The sequence below is a fragment of the Sciurus vulgaris genome (genome assembly GCF_902686455.1).
Source record: "Sciurus vulgaris genome assembly, contig: HiC_scaffold_442_arrow_ctg1, whole genome shotgun sequence".
Taxonomy (NCBI): domain Eukaryota; kingdom Metazoa; phylum Chordata; class Mammalia; order Rodentia; family Sciuridae; genus Sciurus; species Sciurus vulgaris.
Genome location: NW_027632595.1, coordinates 5,849,342 through 5,873,536, shown reverse-complemented (window position 1 = coordinate 5,873,536; position 24,195 = coordinate 5,849,342). Strand labels below are relative to the sequence as shown.

The 24,195-nt window shown below is 37.4% G+C and overlaps 1 pseudogene across 1 annotated transcript in view; it reads left to right on the top strand.

The window, feature by feature from the left end:
- The first annotated feature begins 999 nt into the window (after positions 1 to 999).
- LOC306652683 (5'-AMP-activated protein kinase subunit beta-2-like) overlaps positions 1,000 to 24,195 on the top strand; it is a 1,102,880-nt pseudogene continuing 1,079,684 nt past the window's right edge. The window contains exon 1 of the transcript in view: positions 1,000 to 1,185. The product of the transcript in view is annotated as a 5'-AMP-activated protein kinase subunit beta-2-like (transcript). The remainder of the gene's footprint in view (positions 1,186 to 24,195) is intronic.

Genomic DNA, 24,195 nt, shown 5'->3' with positions numbered 1-24,195 from the left:
ATTTTATGCAGACGATTCATGTCTGCACAGGGGAAAGGGAAGAAAGAAAGAAGAGAACATGGCGCAAAATGTTATTTCTTAGCTTATAAGAGCATTGTCCTTCTTCTAACAGTTCACTAGTTTGTCAGGGTCTATCTACTATTAGACACTACATCTTGAATTATTCCCCAGGACCCCAATTCAGGCTGACTAGTCCTTCCTGTGGCTCTGCACAGTTTCAGCCTCTAGACTTGACCTTTACTTACCTCTGCCTGGAGATGAAGTCCATGTTATTATTCCACTCCCTGCCACCGCTCAGGGAGATGCAGTTCATAAAATGTTTCAGCACACCTGAGGCCACTGTGAGGCGGCCATAGAGAAAGCTGCACCTGCTCTGCAGCACTGAGCCCCAATGCATCCTGCGAGCTGTCCCCTTGCCAGGCAGCGTAGTGTCCTTCAGATCAGGAGCTTCAGGCATGGTATCACTGTCGTGCTATCCTTGCCCACGCAGTGCTGGAGGCTGCCTGCACCCACTATGGAGGCTGCCTAGAGAGGCGGGAGGGCTGGGGAGCCACGGTAGCTGGCCGCAGGAGCGCACAGGGGTGGCCCCAGGCCACTGGTCTTGTAGCCATTTTAGAAGAAAACCCAAATCCCTGGCCCACCGTGCGGCTTCAATTTCAATAACTTTATTGGTGACCTTGCCTGCCGGAGTGTCAGTGCACCCTTGTTCCCAGGAAGATGGAGCGCATCGCTGGAGGGGATGGGGTGCGCTATTGTGGGGGAGTCCCAAGGGCGGGTTTCCAGAGTGGGGATGGCGGGAGACCCGGGGCTTGCCCTGTAGTCCCTGTAGGCCAGGAGGTTGAGGAACACGGGGCATGGTTTCCTGCGGTGAGGATTGCCTTCTAGCATCTCCAAGGTGCACAGGCGGGGCCCAGGTGCCCCTGATGCCGCCACAGGGGTGTTTGTTCCCCACCGGGTGTAGCTTTCCACGCCAGGTGGCCCCCGACTTGAGCTGCAGCCATGGGAAACACCACCAGCGACCAGGCGTCCCAGGAGCATCCCGGCGCCAAGGCTGCATGCGCGGAGGGTGACAGCACCCATGCCCCGGGGAAGGAGCACAAGATCATGGTGGGAAGCACTGAAGACCCTGGCATCTTCCACCTGCCCAACTCCAAGTTACTGGTCTCTGCACCCCTGACTGTGGTGGTGCAGCTGCTGCTTGGCTTCAGGGCTCCTCCTCCTTTCCTGGGCTCCTTTTCATCACACTGAACTGGGTTAAGGGATTTTTTTTAAATTAATGGGGTAGTCTGGGGAGGGAGGTGTTCTGTTGTAAATTCTTCTTGTGGTGCTGCCTCAATATAAGGCAGATGTGGAGTTCTTCTTTTCTTGGTGTTTTGACCAAGCCATGAGCCACATTTTCAGGGCAAATACCATAGACACCTCCCCCACCCTCACCATCCTTGGTTCTTCTAACAATTTATAGGTTGTAAGCTCTGTTAGGAAACTTGAGGGGGTAGGTTGTTTGAGCCGCTGGCCCTAGCTCAGTTGCTTACATTTTTCTTGAAATGACTAAGTGAATTTTTTCCTGGAACTTTGTTTGGATCCTTTTTGGTCTTTTAGGAACTCTGCACTTTTCCTCTTTGGCATGTCTGTGAGCAGCCACTACTTGTTAACTAGAATACTTGTGCCTAGTCTTGAAAATCAATAAAGTGCATTATTTAGTTGACTGTTCAGTTTCTGTCCTATATTTTGTAGTTGTGGTGACACAGGCTGTGCTTTCAGGCCAGCTTCTCAAGTGGAAGAGCCAGTGATTCCCAGATAACTCCATTGTGCTGTAGTCCTTCCTTAGCCTAAAGCAACAATTCATTGCTTCCCTGAAAACCTTGCTTTCAATTGAAGTAGTTACAGGAAAAGGTCAATTGTGTCCCCCGCCAACAGAAAAGACAGATGGAGCTGACAGTATGTGATTACCATCCTAATGTTTCTAAAAACTTAGAAGTGTCGGTATAAATACATTTAATTCTTTCTGGTAGGCTGAAATAGAAAAATGGAGGGATTGAGGCAATTGGGGGATATGTTTGAGGCTTTAGAGAGAAATTAGTTTTATTTTCCACAGCAGTAGTACATGGAATTTGGATGCTATGTTTTATTTTTTTGGATCCCAATTGAGAACATCATCATACAGGGAGATATAAGAGTGGTTGAAAGGGGCATTTCATGGGGCTTTTTCTCCATTCCTTTCTTTCCTCTCCCACTTCAGAACTTCTTCCTCATCATGGAGTCTGTCCACCCAGACATCTGTATTTCCTTCTTTAAAGCTTTCCCAAGGTGATTGACCTCATTGTATTTTTACCCTTTTCCTACATCAATGACTCAAGATTTAAACACTTTGTATTTGTCACACCATGACTGAAGTCATTGGTGTCCTGAATTAAAGCCAAATTGTTCTGTGTGTATTGGAGCCTATTCTGGATCATTCTTTCCATCATTCCAATCTTGCCATTTGGAAAACAAGAAAATGTTTCATATAATTCTTAAGGTTCCATCCAAATCTAAGGTTTTTGACCTACTCTTTTCTTCCCTCAGTATTTTACTAAAACCTCTTAAAACTATAATTTTAATGTTGTTTTCCTTCTTTTACCAGTGGTTCTGCTATTTTACTTATAGAAATCAACCATTTTTCTGGTCAGCTGCATTCATTCCTACCACAGAAATGTCATGTCATAAGTGGAAGGGCTTTGCTTGAAATGTTGGAGCATGAGTAGTTTGTGGCTTTCAGATTCTAAATGAAAAATCCTAAGTTGTAGAATAATTTATAAAACCAGTGGCGGTGGGACCTCCATTGGATGCCAACCTTTTTCAGCAGACTTATTCAATGGTTCTAAATCTTATTTATGTATTGGAATCACCTGAGGTTTGTTTAAATAATTTATGGAAAATTTGAATCACTTACAAAGTAGGGAGAACTGTATAATGAACTCTGTGTACCTCTCACCAAGTTTAGAGATTGATCAAAGCATGAATGAATATATATCATCCATACCCTAGTCAACTATTCTTCACCCAATTTTTTTTGAAGCAAATTACCAATGTTATAACAAATTATGATGTACCTCAAAAGGTGAGGTTTTTCTCTATTTTAACATAATCACAGTCTTATCTGGGATGATTTTAAAAATAGATTCCCAGATCCTATTTCTGAATCAGAATCTTAGGTTATTCTTAGGCATATGCAAAAATTCCTGACTAATGCCACCATTCTGACAGAATGCATTACTTTTAGAATATGGATTCTAGGTTTTCTCTTAAACTAATTCCTTGTAATATTGTAAAATCCTCTTCAGTTTTCTTTTCTCAGATTTTTCCTTTCTTTTAGTTAATTAAGTAATTAATCTGTGCTTCTGGGGCTGTAACCCAAGGCCTCATGCATTCTAGGCAAGTGTTCTACCACCGAGATATATCCTCAAGACCTTGGATTTTATTTTAGATTAAATGCCTGGTTTCTCTGACTGTAGTTTTGAGGAATAGTGAGAGACAGTATGGAAAGTAGACTTTTCCATTCCCCACCAACATCACACACAAATAAATAATAAGTAAATAAGCTAGTCATTTTTTATAATGCACTTTATTTTGTTTGGTAATATCTTTACTTAACACTATATAGAACTTTTTAACTGTTACTAGTTTAAGCCAGTTTAAGGCAGGGCTTAGCAAATATTTTTGGTAAAGAACCACATGGTAAATATTTTAGACTATGTGGATAACACAGTCTTTCACAACTGCTTCCACAGTGGCATGAAAACAGTTGTAGATAATAGCATACAAATGAGTGTAGCTATTTTTCAGGAAAAACGTTACAAAAGCACCTGGTTTACCAGCAGCAGTTTGCCAACTACTGGTCTAAAGGGATGGTGATTAAAAAAAAAACAAAAAACTGCGGAGTTAATATTTTTCAGAATTCTGAAAACCTTCTTTGATTATATAATGTTTTTGTTAAATGAAACTGTGTTTTTGCCTTTTAATGTTTGATGTGCCAAAATTTGCATTCCTATACCTCAAATAGAATAAACCTGGCATAGGTGAGCAAGAAAGATTTCATAACCACTTTTTTGTTCTAGTACTGCCTCTCACTAGCTAGGCCAAGTCCTCTACCACTAAGCTACATTCCCAGCCCATGATTTCTCCACTTTATAAAATCAATGATCTGTTTTTTTTTTTTTAATTAACTAACTGATTAATCTGTGGTTCTGGGGCTTGAACCCAGGGACTTGCATAGGCTAGGCAAGTGCTCTGGCACTGAGCTACTTCCCCAGACCTTCAATATTAAATTTTTTTGGGGTGCTGGGGATCAAACCCAGGGTCTTGTGCTTACAAGGCAAGCACTCTACTGACTGAGCTATCTTCCCAGCCCCAATGTTAAATTTTTAATGTCCCTTCTTTGTGTAACTTATTAGCTAAAATAGAGTTTATAATTTTTTTCATGAAGTTTGGTATCTGTATCTTTCTTTACAGCTGATTATTGAAAGCTGTTTATAATTGCTTGTGAAATATATATACCTGATTTAATTTTTAAAAATATAGCCATCTTTTGTTTTCATTTCTTTCTCTCTCTTAAGAGGTACTTAGAAGCATGTTATAATTGCCTGCCTATGAATTAAACTGGCAGTAGGGTGTAGGATTTTCTTTTTTTTTTTTCTTTTTTTCTTTTTAAGGGAAATCTTGAGGCTCTGAAAGCGTAAGTAATATATGCAAACTCAAAAGTTAGACTATGATTATGCAGCACTTGAGCATAAGCCTTTTCACCATTTTTGGTTCAAGTGAGTTCTTTTTCTGTGGTTTGTAAAAATCTGATTTATTCTAATTTTAAGGCTTATTTCCTTAGCTGAAGCCTAGCACCCCTCTCTACCCTAAGAAGGAGAATGATCTTTTTTAAGAATTCTTGGGTCACAAATTATTCTAGGGATAACCTACTCCTTCTTGTAGCTCCCTGGGTACAAAGAGTTTGTATCATAGCAGCAGGATTTGGAAGACCCCATAAAGTGCACCCAGCAGTCCCAGCCTACTGTTACCAACTAGTCTGAAGGAGGCAAGGAGGTCTTCATTTCTGGTTCTTTCAACAACTGGAGCACCAAGATTCTACTGATTAAGAGGTGATGATAAGTGTCTTCACTGAGGTTGAGGGTCCAGGAATAGAACTTGGCCTGATATTCTTTCTAATAAGAGTGAACAGACTGGAATTCCCATCTCCACTCATTAGGTGATTTCTTTGGAATATGTCCTTTTATGTGACCACTGAATATCTATGGCATTGTTTTTGAACCTCATCATGAGTCAGATGCTTTACCACTTAGAATATCATTACCTCAAAGGAATTTATAATAGCTTTGTGGGTGTATTCTTTAAGGTGGTGTTACACAGGTCTTTTCTATGCTTGGAGGAAGCCTGTAACTGACAGAATCTGTTGCTCTGACTTCTGCACTAAAGCAAAAATCATTGTAAAGTTTGAGATGGTGGTGTTTTGTAGTACTTGTAGAGTAATGATGAATTAACTGATTATTAGAATGGCCCAGATAACCAGATAGGTCATTTTCCAGTAGTGGCTCACCAAAATATGGAAAGTACCTTAAGGACTGCTATATCCCAAATTTGTTAACATACTTATATTTGTGAGGGATCTGTTCTGCTAGAATAAAATAGTTATACCAAGATGAATCATTTTGGGAGACCATTGACTATTTTTTTCTAGGCATTGGTTTAAGAAGCAAAGTTGTTGGAAGGCTTGGCAAACATATGCCCAAGATGATATAGATAAAGAGATTGGATTTATACATTATTTTTTTATACAAGGGACAGAGTGTCTTAGGAATAATGGGAAGTCATTGGTATAATACTGTAATTACCACTTGGTTTTCTATATTCTATCTTATTAAAGGAACTTGACTGACATTCTGTTTTCTTCTACAGCCTTAATGACTTCATTGCCATCTTGAATCTCTCTGAGGGGAAAGCAACAATACAAGTATTTTTGTAGATGGCAGTGGGTTCATGATCCATCAGAGGTAAGGCTTTGATCTCCAAATGTCACCATGACTTAGCATCCTCATATTAACTATCATTGCTCTCTGAATTGATGACAGCAGTTTTCTTACCTTAAAAGATCCCTCACAATAAAAGATGGAAATGCTGAGTGTGATCATTTGCAACCTTTAGTAGATGCAGAGAGGTTGGGTAGAAGAGAGGGATTTGAAAAGGGAATTCAAGAATATTTTTCTGCTTATTGTTTCAGCCTGTGGTTACCAGTCAGCTTGGCACAATTAACAATTTAATCCATGTAAAGAAATCTGATTTTGAAGTGTTTGATGCTTTAAAACTAGATTCTATGGAAAGCTCTGAGACAACTTGTCAATGTAATTTTATAATATTTGCTCTCTTTTTCCTTGTCTTTCTTGTAATCCAGACGTTGTTTTCAAATGTCCTTCTTGAAAGTGGTCTTTTAATTTTGTTTTATATTTCTATTTCTTCTCAGGAATCTTCTGAATCCTGCATATATGTGCACATATTTTTTATATAAACATTTAGATCCCCTTCTTTATATGAAAAAATTCTCAGTCTAGTGTACTTTAACTTTTTAACCAGTATCTACACTAAGACATTTATTTTGCATTGCAACCCCATACACACAGACAGAGATATGCAGAAGTGTAATATGTGGTGTAATGTTTGCCTTTATTCCCTATGATGCATTCTTTTCTCTTTTTTAAAAAAAATATTTATTTATTTATTTATTTATTTATGTATTTGTTTATTTAAGTACTAAAAATTGAACTCAGAGACCCTCTACCAACTGAGCCACAACCACAACCCCTTTTATTTTGAAACATTGTCTCACTAAATTGCTGTGGCTGGCCTTGAATTTGAGATTATTCTGCCTCAGCCTTTTGGGTCACTGGGATTAGAGGCCTGTGCCACAGAACATGGCTGATATTGTAAATTTTATAGCCCATTGGTGGGCTATAGCCTATTGTTTGAAAACTCTTTCTAGTAATATTCCATGTTTTCCATTGACCTTTGGTGGTATCACCCAGCAGAGACTAGATGTGCCTTGTATGTCTTATTAAGCTGCCTCAACTTAATCTGCCAGTTTGATAAATTGGTTGGCAGTTGTGTAGTTTTATGAGACCCTACAAGTATAGTAGTCCTTGGGGAAAAGTAACTTACAAACCAAAAACCACACGCACAATAGCATGCAATTCTTTTGTATATAATCAAAATTTTGTAAATTTTTGAGTTAACAAAGTCCCTGGTAGTGGAAAAGACCTCTATTTACTTTTGTTTCTTTTTCTTTTTTTTTCCCTTGCAGTGCTGAGGATTGAACCCAGGGCCTTGTGCTTGCAAGGCCACTCTACTAGCTGAACTATATCCCCAGCCCCTTTTTTTTCCTATAATATTATTTTTTCCAAGACCTTCATCTCTACTTAATTAACTATGTCAGTAAGGCAAATATTCTCCAAACCACATTCATAATTACTGTTTTGCTACTTTACAGTAAGAGTTATGCCTATCTAAGGAATTGTGTGCTGTATTTACAGAGTATTCTTCTCTCTATGAGTTCAGAGCCTGCCTCTGCTACTAAGTAGATTTACCCTTGTGGACAAGGCTCTCAATTCTTTTGATTCTATATTCCATAACAGTAAAAACAGGGGTTGAACTCAGTGTTTCGCAACAATCACAAGTCCTGAGGTGAAACATATTAATAATCTCAGGGCATAAGAGTGACATGTAGTTTCTAAAATTGCATAGTATAATACTTATTTAGGAAATTTTGGATAATAATGTTTTCATTATATAAGCTCTCAATGTTAAGCTAGACATTCTTCTTGACTTGTGGGCAGTGATTTAAAAGGGTTAAAGATACAAAATTAAAATATGAGGCCACTGGTAACTACATTTTTGCATTATATGATACTGGTAAAGCAACCAATGAATAGTAGTCAATCATAAATATACATAGAGAAGACCAGCATAGTTTTGATATTTCTCACTTTCTTCTTTCACCTAATTTCCCAATCCATTGAGGTAAGCCTTAGAATACATTTTTATTAGGTTTTAATTTGTGCTAAGTTTAGTTGAGCCAGTTACTTAACCAATTTGTAGTTTTGGGGGGATGATGATGATGATGATGATGATGATGATGATGATGATAAGAAAATTTTTAAAAAAACTATTCTTCCCAGCAGTGCTTTTTGGATCATATCTGGATGTGCTTTGGAAAGTTTATAAGATATTGTATAATATCACTGTACTTATTAATTTTGCTTTTGCTTCATGTGTGTTTAACTGAAATCAGTTCTTTAAATAAACTATTATAATCTTCCACTGGAGAGTATAAAATATTTTTTAAAAATCTTTAAACAGTTTTCTTTATTTTTAATTGTTTTTCTTCTAGGATGGATTATTTCTACTTTTGAAATATGATTTATATACCATAAAATTCATCCTTTTAAATTGTACAGTTTCATAAATTTTAGTGTATTCAGAGTTGTGTTACATTACCACTAACTCCAGAGTATTTTTATCATCACCAGAAGAAATCCTGTACCCATTTGCAGTCACTTTCCATTCCTTCCTCTCTCATACTCCTATCAACTACAGGTCTACTTTTTATCTTTATACATTTGCCTATTCATGGTGTTTTTGTGTGACTCTTTCACTTAGCTTAATGTTTTTAGGGTTCATCCATATTGATGAACATGTATCTATTTATGACACAATAATATTCCATAGTATGGACATACCATTTTGCTTATTTGCTATTGATAGTTGATTTGTTTCTGTTTTTTGGTACTGTAAACATTAACATACAAGTTTTCATGTGGGCACATATATCTTGGATATATTCCTAGGAATGCAATTGTTGGGTCATGTGGTAACTTTCCATTTAACTCTTTGAAGAAGTATCAAACTGTTTTCCAATGTGGCTATGCTATTGTAGATTCCCACTGGAAATGGGAATACAGTAGTTTGGAAGTTCTAACTTCTTCATCTTTGCCAGTACTCATTAGTTTGTCATTTTACTTATAGCCATCCTAGTGAGTATAAAATGGCATATTATTGTAGTTTTGATTTGCATTTCCCTAATGACTATTGCATATCTCTTGTTCTTAATGCTGCATTCATTGTGGTATCAGTAATCTTAGAATTTGTAACATTGTTATCTGTTGCTTGGGTGGGAGAAAAAAGGAAATCTAATTTTTTCACATTGTTTGAAAGTTTACAAGGCCATTTTACATCCATTATCTCTTTAGTTTACTCAATAACATTGGAAATAGGGGAAGGATTCTTTTTATTTTTATGGATGAGGAAACTGACTGTGGTAAAGGCATTTTCCAAGGTTGTATGTAAAGCTGATAAATAGGGTAGCTTTTCCTGAGCTCAAATATATGACCCCTCTCCTCTTCATGGAATATTGTTGCTGTGTTGGGCAACCTTTTCCTTGTACTACTTGACACGTGTAGACCCAACAGGTTAAAAGTTATGATCCATGCCTTCTATATTTAATATTAGTGGCCATGCATTTTTCTATGCATTGTCCTAATTTTTATACTTTTCCTCTTATTTGTGGAAATATATTTTAGATCTTTCCAGCTCACCCCCTGGTTCTTATGATCAAGAAATGTATATATTTTTATTTGAAGACAGATTCAAATCCCCACCCATCCTTTCTCCTCACCTACTCCAAGTTATTCTTAACTAGGACACTAATACTTCTGTAAATATCTTGATACTTTGGCTGGAGGGTCTTGGGAACTATTGGATTAATTTGACCAAATTTCAGTAATCCTAGAGGTTGGGATTATTATAAAGGTATATTGAGATTACAAATCATATACATAGGAATAGCACTATAGACTCATTTTACTAAGGCTGTGTTGTTAGCTCGTTCAGGAACTAAAATCAAAACTTATAAATGTCTCTTTTCCTGAAAAAAAATCAGGACCACAGTGTATTCTAGAATCAATTTCTGAGATTTCTATTCCAACATAAGATAAGGAATACTTATCATTTGGGTATATACAAAAGAGTTACAACTTTTGTTTGCATATAATTGACATCTGTATTCATTCTCATTGATTTTCACTAAGATTACTTTTGCCATTTAATGCAAATCTTCCATAGTTGTTGTAGTTAAGATTTTTGTTTTAGCTTTATTAAGATTAGCAGATCTTGATGGTTAAGAAGAACTTACTTTTTAACCAGTGGGTCATTTGTTTTTAATTTCAGTATCTGTGTCTGTGTTTTCACTAACTGACTTGTCCTGTGATTGAACGGTCTATTTTGTTTCCCAGTTTCTTTTTGTGTGGCTAAAACCTTTATACCATCAAATTATTTGAGTTCATAGCAGTAAGACATCATTTGAGGAAAGTTAGGTTTAGCTTCTAGTTCAAAGAATGCTTAAATGTGATAGTAAGACTTCTTCCTCACATTTCAAATGTGAAATTGAGCTACTTTCAGGTGCCATTCTTGTATATACCCAAATGCTTGCTTCTCTTCTGTACAGTAGGTAAAGGAGAAATGTGACCAGACTTGCCCTGTCCTTCTTGCCTTCTCTGGTATTTTAGAGCCTGGGATGAAAATTTCTGTTCTGTTCTATCTTGTCATGTATGGGGTTAGGCTGTTAGAATAAAGTTATATATCTCTGTGACTCCCAAACTAAGCTGATCGTCATCAGAATGACCTGGGAAAGTTTGTGAGCATACAGATTCAGTGGCTCCACCTCCAAAGATTTCAAATAAGAGCATCAAGATCCAGTCACATTCCAACCCTTTTTGAGTTATTTTTATTTTGAGACAGGCCTTCACTAAGTTGCTGAGACTGCCTTTGAACATGTGATCCTTCTGCCTCAGCCTCCCAATTCATTGAGATTATAGCCATGTATGGCACACTGCTTTTATTTATTAGATGTGTATAGTTAGATTAGGGAAATCACTGGTAGAACTGACTGTAATAGACTATATGGTAATATAGAAAATTTAAAAATATATTGTTGAATTTCACTTTTATAATTACCTTGTGAGCTATTATTTTTAACCTTAGTTTTATAGATAAACTAAGGCAAAGAGAAGGTCAAATTGCCAGTAATTAACAGACATGACTGAGATTCAGTCACCTTATCCTAATTCCATGTTATATCCTCTGCATCATCATGCCAGGTTTACCAAACAGCTCTTTCTTTCACCTCCTTCTCATTTCTACAAAATTTTTGCTGGGATTGTGTGTGCTGGTGTGTTTTACTGGGGATCAAATACAGGGCATGTGCATGCTAGGCAAGCACCCTACCCCTGAGCTCCACCCCAGCATTTTTATTTAATTTTGAGACAGGGTCTTGCAAAGTTGCCTTGTCTGACCTTGAACTTGTCTTAGCCTCCTGAGTAACTAGTATTAAAAGCACACATGACCATGACCAACTGAAGTTGAATTTTTACCCACCTTCTGTCATATTTAGGCTTTGTGTCAGCATACTCTGGTCAAAGTGTTGACCTGAGATGCATTCACTATGGATAATAGAGTATGGGGGGAAATTTAAGAAAATATATTGTGTTCTACATTGGATTGACTTGGGTTCTTTGGCTACTGAAAAAAAAATGACAATATGATTCCATCAAGGCCAAACTTGAATTGGCTTGTGCTTTCTAAAGCATCTTTTTCTGGTCTACTTGACTTGTGGTCTTTTGCTTTATCCCTTCTAAACCCACCCCACCTCTCCTGCAGTGAAAAGGACAAATAACAGAGGGGGTTCAGGGATATCCTGAATCTCTCTTCCCTTTTCCCTCTGGCCTATGTGGTAACCATCCAGCAGCACATATGCAGTTCTGGAATGCCATCTGCCTTTGACTAACATCCCTTGGCTCCAGGGCACTTAAATTGACTGAAGATGAACTGCTTCATGTTTTCTGTCCAGTTAGCACTTTTCACACTCTCATTCATTCTTAAAGAAGCTTCTGTCCTGAGTTTTCCTTTTGTCAGAAATCAGAAGGCCTAAGGTAATATGGTGTGTATTTTAAGACTCCAAGTAGTTTTTCACATACTTCTCTACTACTTGGGATCTAATTTCCCTTCACTACTGATTCCAAAGCCCTTAATAGTGACAGTTTTTGAAAAGATGAAGTAAAGATATTGGGTATCTGAATGAGTCAACATTAGTGCAGGCCTGTGTACCTGGATCTTAAGGGGGACATTCTGACTTCCATTCCCACTGATAACTCAGAACAGTGACACATCAGGACTTCTTGTTTTCAGGAATTTCTGTTATCAATTAGAAAATTGAAATTCTGGGTCAATATTACAAGTTGGGTGTTAGAACTAAATAGTGGCATGGATGCTGTTCTTAACAGGGTCTTAGAAAATAAGACAAAGGGAATTTGGACAGGCTAAGGACATTTTAAATACACAAATGTTTGGAAATGTTTGTGATAACATGAAGGTGGTGTTTCTCTCCCCCTTGAGCAGAATTGCATTCTGTAGATTATCTGGGAGAGTGATTTACAGTTAGACTATGTAAAGATGAAATAAAAGGAATTGACAATCCAGAGATCCACCAGATCAAGAACTAGTCTGGGCTCAGAGGATTCTGAGGGTAGCATCTTATTTTCAGATATAGCAGAGAACTGTGGTAGCAAGTATAACTAGATGAACTAAAAATTCAGGGGAAAAGGTAGAACTGTCCAAGATGAACTGAGATAATAGTCATTTTATCCTCTGGGGCCATTTGCTGATTATGGGTCTGGACTGTGTATGACCTTTGCTTAGTCAGAGGATATCTGATAAGGTAATAGAGCTCCTAGCAGTATGAGCTAGTAGAGGGTGAGTTGGAAACTTGAGGGGCTTCAGACATGCAGTCAGTTTTGCCCCAAAGGACACTTACTATATGGGAATTGTAAAGAGAAACCACAAAAGCTTATAAGAAGTAGAGTAAAATCTCTTAAAGATGTATGATGCTAAGGTCATAAAGACTAACTAAGGCAAGAGGACTCAACTGAAGCACATGGTTCTAAAACATTTTCCAAGTATTAAAGTAAGGTAGAGTATTATAACTAAAGAGTTTCCCAAAATGTTTTTGAAGAAGCAAACTGAATACCAGAAGAAAACTCAAGGATACTGGTCAGAATAAAAAATATCCACCTCTCAACATGGTAAACAGCTACCATGATTGAAAGCCAATCAAAAATTACTAGGAAGACTTCTAGGCAAGATGGAATAACATGAACTAGATTTACCCGGCCACCAAAAACAACATTCTGGATGCATTATATGAACCAATAGTTTTCAAGCATTGTCTTAGTCTATTTGTGCAGCAGTAACAAAATACTGAAGATTCAGAAATTTGCCAAGAAGCCAGGCATGGTGATACATACCTGCAATCCCAGAAACCCTGGAAGCTGAGGCAGGAAGAACACAAGTTCAAGACCAGCATTCTCTAACTTAGTGAGGTTCTAAGCAGCTTAGTGAGAACTGTTTCAAAAAATTTTAAAATGGCTGGGTACATGGCTCTGGTTAAGTACCTCTAGATTCAATCCCAGGTACACACACACACACACACACACACACACACACACAAACCCCATATATGGATATGTACACATACACATATAAAACATGTATTGATTACAGTTCTGGAGACTGGGAAGTCAAGAAGAAGGGACTAGTATCTGACTAGGGCCTTTGTGTTATGTCATCCCATGTGGAGAGTGGAACTCAATCTTTTATAAGAAATTCACTCCTATGATAATAAACCCATTCTCACAGTAACAGTATTAATCCACTAATGATGCAGAATCTTCATGACCTAATCACCTTTTAATTTTACTATAATGAAATTTAATTTTGTAACATACTTTTTGGGAGATACATTCAAACTACCACAGATATTAAATACCAACCAATGAAGAATGATTACCTCTGAAATATGGGAAACAAATGAGGTGAACCCTTTAATTGATTGCCTCAGCTTACTACCCTAAGAATATTTCTGAGTTATGACTGGAAATTTCTGAGTTATGAATTTCCAGTCCACTGAACTGCCTAAGTTGAGAACATGGAATACAGAACAGAAGGGTTTTCCATTAGTAGTAGGGAACATTTCTCTCAAGACAGAATGCTGATAGTAGGAATAAAATTGACTCTCCAAAGATATCTTTGTGTTCATTCCAAGAATCTGTGATTAGGTTAGCTTATATGCCAAAGTGTAACTAAGATTATAGTGGAATTTAGGTTAGCTTGAAATGGGGATTTTGCCATGGATTATTCAGTTGGACGCAACTATAAATGGAAGAAGCACTCAGTGATGTGATATGAAAAGATCTTGACCTATTTTCTGACTTTGACGTTGGAAAAAGAGGATAATGAACCAAGCCATGTAGGTAGCCCCTGGGAGCTAGAAATTAATGAAATGGATTCTCTCCTACAGCCTCCAGGAAAGAGAGGGTTTAATTTTTACCCAGAGAGACTCATTTTGGAGTTAGGAACCAAAGAAGTGTAAGATAATTTGTGTTATTTGAAGCCATTTAATTTGCTATAATTTGTCACAGTGGGCATAGAAAAACTAATGCAAAATCTAAATCTTAAAATGCCAAGTCATGGGGATCAAGTTACTTCAACATACCTGCATCCCAGAACAAAGCTCAAACATATTTATAGAAAAAAAAATAACTAGCACCGAGCAAGATAGAATTTACTATATCTGATATCCAATAGAAAATCATGAAGCATTCAAAAAATAGAAAAATTAAACCATAATGAGAGAAAAACAATTGAATTTTACTGAAAAGTTACAGAGAATAGACACAGCAGACAATGGACATTGAATGATATAATTTTTTCTACATATTTGGAAAGATTGACTATATGACCACACATATACATATTTATGTCACTTGAGCTTCAAGAGATTAGAACTACAAATCATGAGAGGAAATACTCAGATAAATATTAGACATTGTTGTTGGATATGGAAAATGAAAAACCCTAAAATAGTGAGGCTTGAGAAAAGGGAGTGAAAAAGAAAGCCATACATTAATAGCATTGATCCTTTCCAAGTGCAGTCCTTCCCAATGAGAGAACAATCCCATAGAAAGGAATCCAAATCATTGATCCTCCCCTACATATATCCTTTCTCAATGGCAGTACAATGGGACCCTGAAGGGAAAGAGATAAGCACTGGACACTGAATCCCCAGACCCTCCATTTTTCTCCAAGTAAAAATACTGCCCAGTAAAAATAAATTTTCAAATTCTCACAAAGCTGTTTCCTGAGTGTTCAAACTGCTGACCTCAGAACCCCTCCCATTTCACCCAGTAAGACAGACCCCAAATTACTGAGTGTCCAAGCAGACATACTCATTACTTAAGTCACCTCTCAGTATAACCTATATAAACCCAGTCTCCTCCTTTATTCAGTGGCCCATTTTCCACCAGCAGAGTAGGTCCAGTGGCATCACCCCATTCCCACATCTCATCCAGTCCTGCATGAGACTTCATTTCTGAATAAAGAGCTGATTTGTGAAGTTCGTGTCTGCACTAGTCTTTTTGTGCTAACAATTGCAAAACAATACAGACAACTCAAAATAAACAAACAAACAAAAAAAAAGGATTTTAAAAATGAGCAGTGCAGGAGAATTGAAGATGGTGGGCTATGGGAATGCTATATTTCTTGTTCCATGAACTGGAATTTGAGCAGCAGGAATACTGCTTTGAGAGGTTGGTGAAAGAGGGATTTCACTTAAACAGTATTGGGTCATCAAAGTGTCTTAGAGACTCAGAAATTTGGATACAAGATTTTGTTGAGGCAAAAGAGAGGGAGGAGGGGTATGAAAAATGGTGGAATGGGACAGACGTCTTTACCCTATGTACATATATGAGTACATGAAGTATGAATTTACATCGTGCACAACCTTAGAAACGAAATGATGTACCCCATTTGTGTACAATGAATCAAAATGCAGTCTGTAAAAAATAAATAATTTTAAAAAAGACTATATTAGAGTCAAGCAGTTTGCAGTGCTTGTTCAACACAGAGGGAAAGAGAATGTAGAGAAACACAACAGATTTAGTAAGAAAAATATTGAGATTAGAAAAGCAGCCTGCCCTCAGCTGATTGAGAGGCTGCTCTGTACATAGTATTTCCAATCTGGTGCCTAAGAGCTGAAGCAGAAGCTATCTTGAGGTGGTCATGCTGCAGCACCTGCTGCAGGAGCTGGGAGATCTGAGCAAATGGAGCCCCTTGTGTTGCTGTGGAAATTACTGTCTGGCTGTCTGTCCCACGATGGACCAATTAAATTAAGAGTCAAGATGTTCTCAAGAAAGGTGACTTTATTTGGAAAGCCAACTCAACAAGAGAAAAGGGGAACTCTTGTTAAAAAGCCCTTCTTGCCAGGAAGTTGATCCAAGATGGTTGATATAGGTGGCCTTTGGGTGTTCCTAAGACTGGTGGGCATCTTCCTGCAGCAGGAGGCCTGGATAATGCACATCCTACTGGATTACTTAGTTATAAGGTGTTTTTCACTTACAGCAAATTTCAAAAACCGTGTTCAGGGCTGGAGTTGTAGCACAGTGGAGCTCATGCCTAGCATGTGTGGGGCACTGGATTCAATTTTCTGCACCGCATATAAATAAACAAATAAAGGTACCTTGACAGCTAAAAAAAATTTAGGATAAAAAAAGAATAACCTTTCTCTATTGTTACATACTATAAACTCCCCCGCAGTGAATGTACAACATCCTTCCTCAGTTAGTTGCAAAATCCAGCTAAGCCCTGAAACATCCTCATGCATGATTTTACTAGTTTGAATGAAGCCAGGCGAGTGGGGCTCTTCATGGCTGTCATTTGTTCCCAGGCATTCTCCTTGAGGGATGGTGAAGGGTGTTGATGGGATCAAGGCATTTGCTCTCAGTACCCAGCCTCGACACAGCCATCTCAGATGTGGGAGCAAATGTGTGTGAAGAAGGGTGGAGTGCAGCCACTGAGGGAATGTGCAATGTATGGGTGAAGATTGAGTGCTTGACTTTAAGAAAGGACTGAACAAGAGAGCAACTGCTTCTGAGAGTACAGCAAGCTGGAGTGCATGCCTGTGTAAAAGCAAACACCCTCACAAGCTAATCCTTCCCTGACCTGGGAAAGCCAATGGATGGCAGATGCTCAGGAGGCTGCAGCTCTTTTGGTCTATACATGGCAGTGTTGTACCAGGTCTGGGTTCTGCTTCTGCAATCACCCCATTCAACATCCCTGAAAGACCCATTAACCTCTGTGTTCTGGCGGTGAAGAACATTAGAGACCACCATCCATATCCCTGAAGCAATGTCTCACAGAAACAGTGGTTCAAACCAATTTTCCCAAGTTCTCTCCTTGGGCAGCCTCCATCTCTAGAGAAATGACAAATTCTTGAAGCTTCAGCCTTAAGAGAGAGGTCCAAATGCAGAGGAACAGCCAGCCATGATCACCAGGGTCCTGGTTCTGATCCTGCGATTAATTTACTGATGCCATCAGTCCATTTTCCTTTCCCTGTGATACTTTGCATCACTAAAATTCTGAATTTCCAGCTTTAAAATACTTACTACTAGAGGTACTAATATGAAAGAGACACACAAAGTCCCATTCTTCTGGAAGGCTTCAGTTTATAAATAACAATTCCTTCTGGACAAAGCAGACCAGAATAGAGACAGGATGACCTTACAGTGGTGCACAGAGGATGGTTGTATGTACTGCTAAAATATTGAAATGCTTCTCTTCTAGTTGGTAAATAGCTGTTGATCCAGCACTAGGTTTGCCAAATCAAATACAAAGAGCACCCCATTAAATTTGAATTTCAGATAAACCGCAAATAATGTTTAAGTATATTCTTTTTTTAATTAATTTTTTTTATTTTTACAGATTGCATTTTGATTCATTGTACACAAATGGGATCCAACTTTTCATTTCTATGATTGTACAAAAGGTAGATTCACACCATTCATGTAATTATAAATATACATAGGGTGATACTGTCTTTCCATCTCCCAGCCTCTCCCACCCCATTTTCCTCTACACCATCCAAAATTCCTTCATTCTTCTCTTCCTCCCACCAAACCCCCTCGTTATATATCATCATCCACTTATCAGAGAAAACATTTGACCTTTGGTTTTTTGGGATTGACCTATTTCACTTAGCATGATCTTTTCCAACTTCTTCCATTTACCAACAAATGTCATAATTGTATTCTTTTTTATGGCTGAATAATATTCCATTGTGTATGTGTACTACAGTTTCTTTATCCATTGAACCATTGAAGGGCACCTCAGTTGGTTCCACAATTTAGCTATGGTGAATTGAGGTGCTAGAACATTGATGCAGCTACATCACTGTAGTATACTGATTTTAAACCCAGGAGTGTGATAGCTGGGTCAAATGGTGGTCCATTCCAAGTTTTCTGAGGAATCTCCATACTGCTCTCCAGAGAAGCTGCACCAATTTGCAACACCACCAGCAATGTACGAATGTGCCTTTTCCCCCACATCCATGCCAACACTTATTATTGAGTGTGTTCTTGATAATAGCAATTCTAAAGGAGTTTGGTGAAATCTTAGGGTGGTTTTCATATGCATTTCTCTAATTACTAGGGTTGATGAGCACTTTTCATATATTTATTGATCACTTTTTATCTTCTTCTGTGAAATATCTGCACAGTTCCTTAGCCCATTATTGATTGGTTCTTTGTATTTGGGGTGTAAAGTTTTTTTTGTTTTTTTTTAAGTTCTTTATAAACTTTGGAGATTAGTGCTGTGTCTAAAATATGTGTGGAAAAGATTTTCTCCCACTCTTTAGGCTCTCTTATCACATTATTGATTGTTTCCTTTGCTGAGAAAAATCTTTTTAGAGTCTATTCCATTAATAGATTCTTGCATTTATTTATTGTACTGTGGAGGAATCTTGTTAAGGAAGTCTTGTCCTAAGCCAATGTGTTGGAGATTCAGTCCTGCTTTTCTATTTGGTGAAGGGTCTCAAGACTAATTCCTAGATCCTTAATCCATTTTGAATTGAGTTTTGCACAGGGTGAGAGATAGGGGTTTAATTTCATTTTACTGCATGTGGATTTCCAGTTTTCCCAGCACAATTTGTTGAAGAGGCTATCTTTTCTCCAGTGTTTGCTTTTAGCAACTTTGTCTAGTATGAGATAACTGTACTTATGTGAGTATGTCTCCATGTCTTCTATCCTGTACTATTGGTCTACCTGTTTGTTTTAGTCTCAATACCATGACATTTTTGTTACTATTTCTCTATAGTAGAGTTTAAGGTCTGGTATTGTGATAACTCCTGCATCACTCTTCCTGCCCAGGGTTGCTTTGGCTATTCTGGGTCTTTACTTCCAGAAGAATTTTATGATTACTTTTTCTGTTTGTATGGGAAATGTCATTGGGGTTTTAATTGGAATTGTGTTAAATCTGTATTACACCTTTGGAAGTATGGCCATTTTGATAATATTAATTCTGCCTATTTAAGAACATGGAAGATCTTTTCATCTTTTAAGGTCTTCTTCAATTTCTTTTTTAATGTACTGTAGTTTTCATTGTAGAGATCTTTCACCTCTTTGGTTAGATTGATTCCCATGTATGTTATTTTAGACCCATATCTCTGATAAATATAGACAAAAAAATCCTTAACAATATCCTGGTAAATCATATACAAAAACAACTTCCCAATACAATAGAGCATCATTGATTCAGATACTCGTTAGACTATATGTAACTGGTGTTATCAGGATTTCTCCAACATTTTTTTTTAATTCAGAAGCTGAAGACTTTATGGAAGTAGACTACTTACCCTGAGATCAACAAAATATGAATTAATTACTAAGCTAAATGAATAAAAATAACTAATCCAACTGTGTCTAATGTTCTTTTTAGTGCATATGAGAAACTTCCTTTTTAAAATATATTCCAAACGTTTAATTTAGAAGAATTTGTACAAATTAGAAAGGAACATTGTTTAATGGCATCTGTGTCAACTGATCCTTTCAGTTTGAGTAAAAACCAAAGGTCTTAATATAGGTTATAACCTAATTAATCACTGAGAATTATTCTTAAATAGTGATTGGTCTAAAAATTTGCTCAGAACAATTTAACAATGGTTAAACATAATGCAAAGTGCTTTTACTAATTTATTTACTTTTCAAGATTATATAGTTAGAAATACACAGTAAGAATCCTTACTCTTCCTGTCATAACTATTACAGTTTGGATCCGAAATGACCCTCAAAGTCTTATGTGTTAACGTTTGGGTTCCTGATACAGTATTCAGAGATGGACCTTCTGTTGTGATTGGATCATTAATAATTAATCCATTGATGAATTAGAAAATGGTAGAAACTGTAGGAGGTGGTGTCTAGTAGGAGGAAGTAGGTGACTGGGGGTATGCCATGGAAGGGTATATCTTGTGCTAGGCTCCTTCCTCACTCTCTCACTCTGTGTCCCAGTCACCATGAGGTGAGCTGCATTCTTTGTTAGACACTTCTGCCACCATATTTTTCCTTGCTTCAGGCCCAGAAACAATGTAGCCAGCAGGTAATAGTTTGAAACCTTTGAAACAAGGAGCCAAAACAAGTCTTTCCTCTTCTAATTGATTTTCTCAGGTATTTTGTCATAGCAACAGAAAACTTAAACAATAATTAACATAATTAAATATATTATATCCATGGCCAAGGCACAAGTCTTATTTAATTTGGAATAAATCTCACTATTAAGGAAAAAGATTTTTGCTTTATCTACAGAAATGTTGCCTGCCAGGCCCTGTCACAGAAATGGTCTCTTTCGCTTACAGAATCCCAGACTCTCCTATAGGTAGTAAAAGATGTTTCTTCCTATTGGCTTGCAACATTGAAGAATGTGAGTGGGGAGGGAGGAAGGAGCCTTATGGTTTTAGATGAAACAGATAAATCCTGGTAAATACTGATTCTGAATCCTTAATCTTAGTAATACTAAAAGAAAATACTGCTCGCACCCAAAACAGTAAATTACAATCTATACACTTTACAAAGCTTCCAAAAAGAAGTTAATTCTCAGTCTTTAGTATCTAGTTATTATTGCCTACATATTAACAAGGATATTTATGTACATAATTAGCACTTCTGTTTTAAAATTTCTTTTTAGTTGTAGATGGACAAAATACCTTTATTTTTATGTGGTGCTGAGGATTGAACCCATTGCCTCACACCTAGGCAGGCACTCTACCACTGAACTACAACCCAGCCCAATAATTAGCACTTCTTATATATCTTTATAAATAAAATTTGTCAAATAAAAATTCAAAGTAATTATGTTGAACCAGAAAATTTCTAGGAACTTAGGTAAATTAAACCATGTCTCAGAAGTAAAATTTTGGCTACAGAGAGGAACTAGGGTAGCAAAAATAACCTTTTGGACTAACATTACTATGAATGATTATGTAAACCATACTCTACAGTCAAAAAAAATCATAGTTAATAAAAAAGATCAGGTGCATCTGGTTTATCACTGGTCTTCTAAAATAAATTAAAATTTGAACATTACTTATAAGCTTGGATTCTTGAACAAAGACAGCCTTATTATTTCCTTCATGATCTAACTGATATTCTTCTATTTAGTAGTTTTCCCTCTTTTCTGTAAGGATTCTACATGGATTCCAGTATGTGTATATAGTATGAATATTATATGGAATCATTTTTTATTCAACATTTTGCAATACCTTATAGTTATTATATTTTTGATGTTCCAGTGGTTTTTGATTTTACTAGAGGGGCTTCATCTAGTTGCCATCTGTGACATTAGGAAATGTCTCTATTAATCTTTGGACTCAAGAAGGTGTTCCAAGTTCATCTTGCAATTTTATTTCCCCAACCCCAAAGCACAGAATTTTTTTAGAAAAGGAATCTGACTTTCCTTTAGTAGAAAATGGTATTCAGAAACCAAGTCATGGACACTATAGATGCTCACTGCTTGAATACCATTGCTTCAAGGCTCTAATAGTGGGTATCATGAATTGATATAGCTATCTACAATTCCAAACCAACACCAAAGGGTTCTTTTCTAACTTTTCCAATTTCATAGTTTTGTTGTCCTCTGCCAAAGTTGATAACCTCGTTCCAGAAAAAATTCAAAGATTTTACTGATTTGCTCTAACTTTTAAGGCTTACAAAACAGATTCAGAATTATTATACCAATTCCTCTGCCACCAATAAACCTAATAAATACAGTTCAAGATGTCCTTAGGATATACTCCACTATAGAAAGACAACCACTGCCTTCTAAATCTACTTGAACTAAATTTTATGTGGTTATATTATTATTTGATATATTGTTCATTTGTTCTGCTTTTGTTTTTAAGGATAGCCTTTCCACTCTTTTTGGATATGTAAAATAGTGGTGCAGTTTTAAAAATAACTAGATTATGATATACCTATAAAAGTCACTTTTAAAAATATTCTTAGCTATAGTTGGACACAATATCTCCATTTTACATATTTCTCACGTGGTGCTGACAACAGAACCCACTCAGTGCCTTGCACATGCTAGGTGAGTACTCTACTACTGAGTCACAACACCATCCCTGAAAGTTCTTGTTACTTCTATGACTTAGAGTCATTCCCATGTACCCTTAGATTAAAAATCACTTCATATTCTGCAAAATATTATTCCTGAAGGAACACTATATCTAATTAATATTATCTAACACCCTTTTCCCTTAACATACTCCTTTGTACCTTGCTTTTTTCTCCCTCACATAAAAAAAAAACATATCAATACAAGATCTAAGAGAAACTCCTCACATTGAAAGCTGCAAAGTGTTCCCTTGTGTTTATATGTGACTGGGTTATTCTTAATGTGGGAAATAGGGTCAAGTTATTATGAAATCATTAAACCATGTGATCAAATAATATTTCCACAAGTACAGACCAGTCTTAGGAAGGGGAAGGTGTTTTTGAGAGCCATTTAGAGAAGAAGAGGGTGGGGATGGATTCCAGAAGAAGACACTTGCAGGATTCTTCCTTTATCTTTTTAAACACAAGGAACACATGAATGTGTTCTTTTTTTAAGTTACTCACATGATACAAGAAAATACATAGATAAAAATTAAATTCTGCCTTCATACTCACTTCTCCTAGAGCAGCCACTGCTAATCATGTATATACTTCCACTCATGGCTCATTAATTTCCCACTGAACAAACTAGGGGACCTCTCCAAGATCTCTGTCTCCATTCAAGAGTTAGGAATGTCTAAATGCTCTGATGTTGGGTTTGTGCACAGGTACTGGCCATACAATTGAAAGTTTAAAGGTAGAGGGGATAGCAGCAGGATAGAGGTCCTTGTAAGTCAGTTATTCTTCTGCCTGCCAATGACTATGGAGACTCATATTCTGAATCCTAAAATACCAGATAGTTGCTTTCTCAACACTGCTTGTAACTAGGAGAGAGGAGTATACCTATGTCTTTCTGTATTTCCTCAGTGTTTGTTGGACTTTCCACCTCTCTGCCAGGCAGCTGACAGCTGCTCTAGCAGCTCTGGTCATTATACTCTGTGCCCGATGTAGCCACAAGGAAGCGATGAGGGGGACTATTGCTGTTTCTCAATTGGGGTATTTGAAGAGCATTATGCAAGGTGGACCGATTTTGCTGGACTTGGCTTGTCAGGTGTAAGCTGTGTGGTACCAGAGGTTCTTTACCTTTGAATCATCTTAGCTCTGGGTTTTTTCTGTGCCAGCCTAAGGCCTGCATTGACCAAGAGAGGACTGTCTGGGGACACTCAGCCACTCAGCCACCTCATTCTATCTCCCCAGCAAAGATGCACACAGGGTTCTAACCTTAGAAGCAGTCGAGCCACTTGCATTGGTGAACAGCGTTTTCTCACCTTCGTTTCAGACTGTGGCACCCATCCCAATGTTCTGATAATCTGTGCTGAATAGAGATCAAGGAGCAGTTGAAAGTGAGTAGTAGTAGCAAAGGAGGCAGAAGAAGAGAAAAATGGGGAATAAGACCAAAAGTGAGAAAAGGGATCGGGGATAAAGGAGAGGAAAAGGAGGAATCACAGTGAATCCCAAATCCACTTCTGAAGGTCATCAGCACTCTCTGGATAATTAATGGGAAGAGGACAATTGCAAAGAAGAATAAAGAAAAACATTTAGGGGGTGGAGCAGGAATTTTATGTCATGGTAGGAA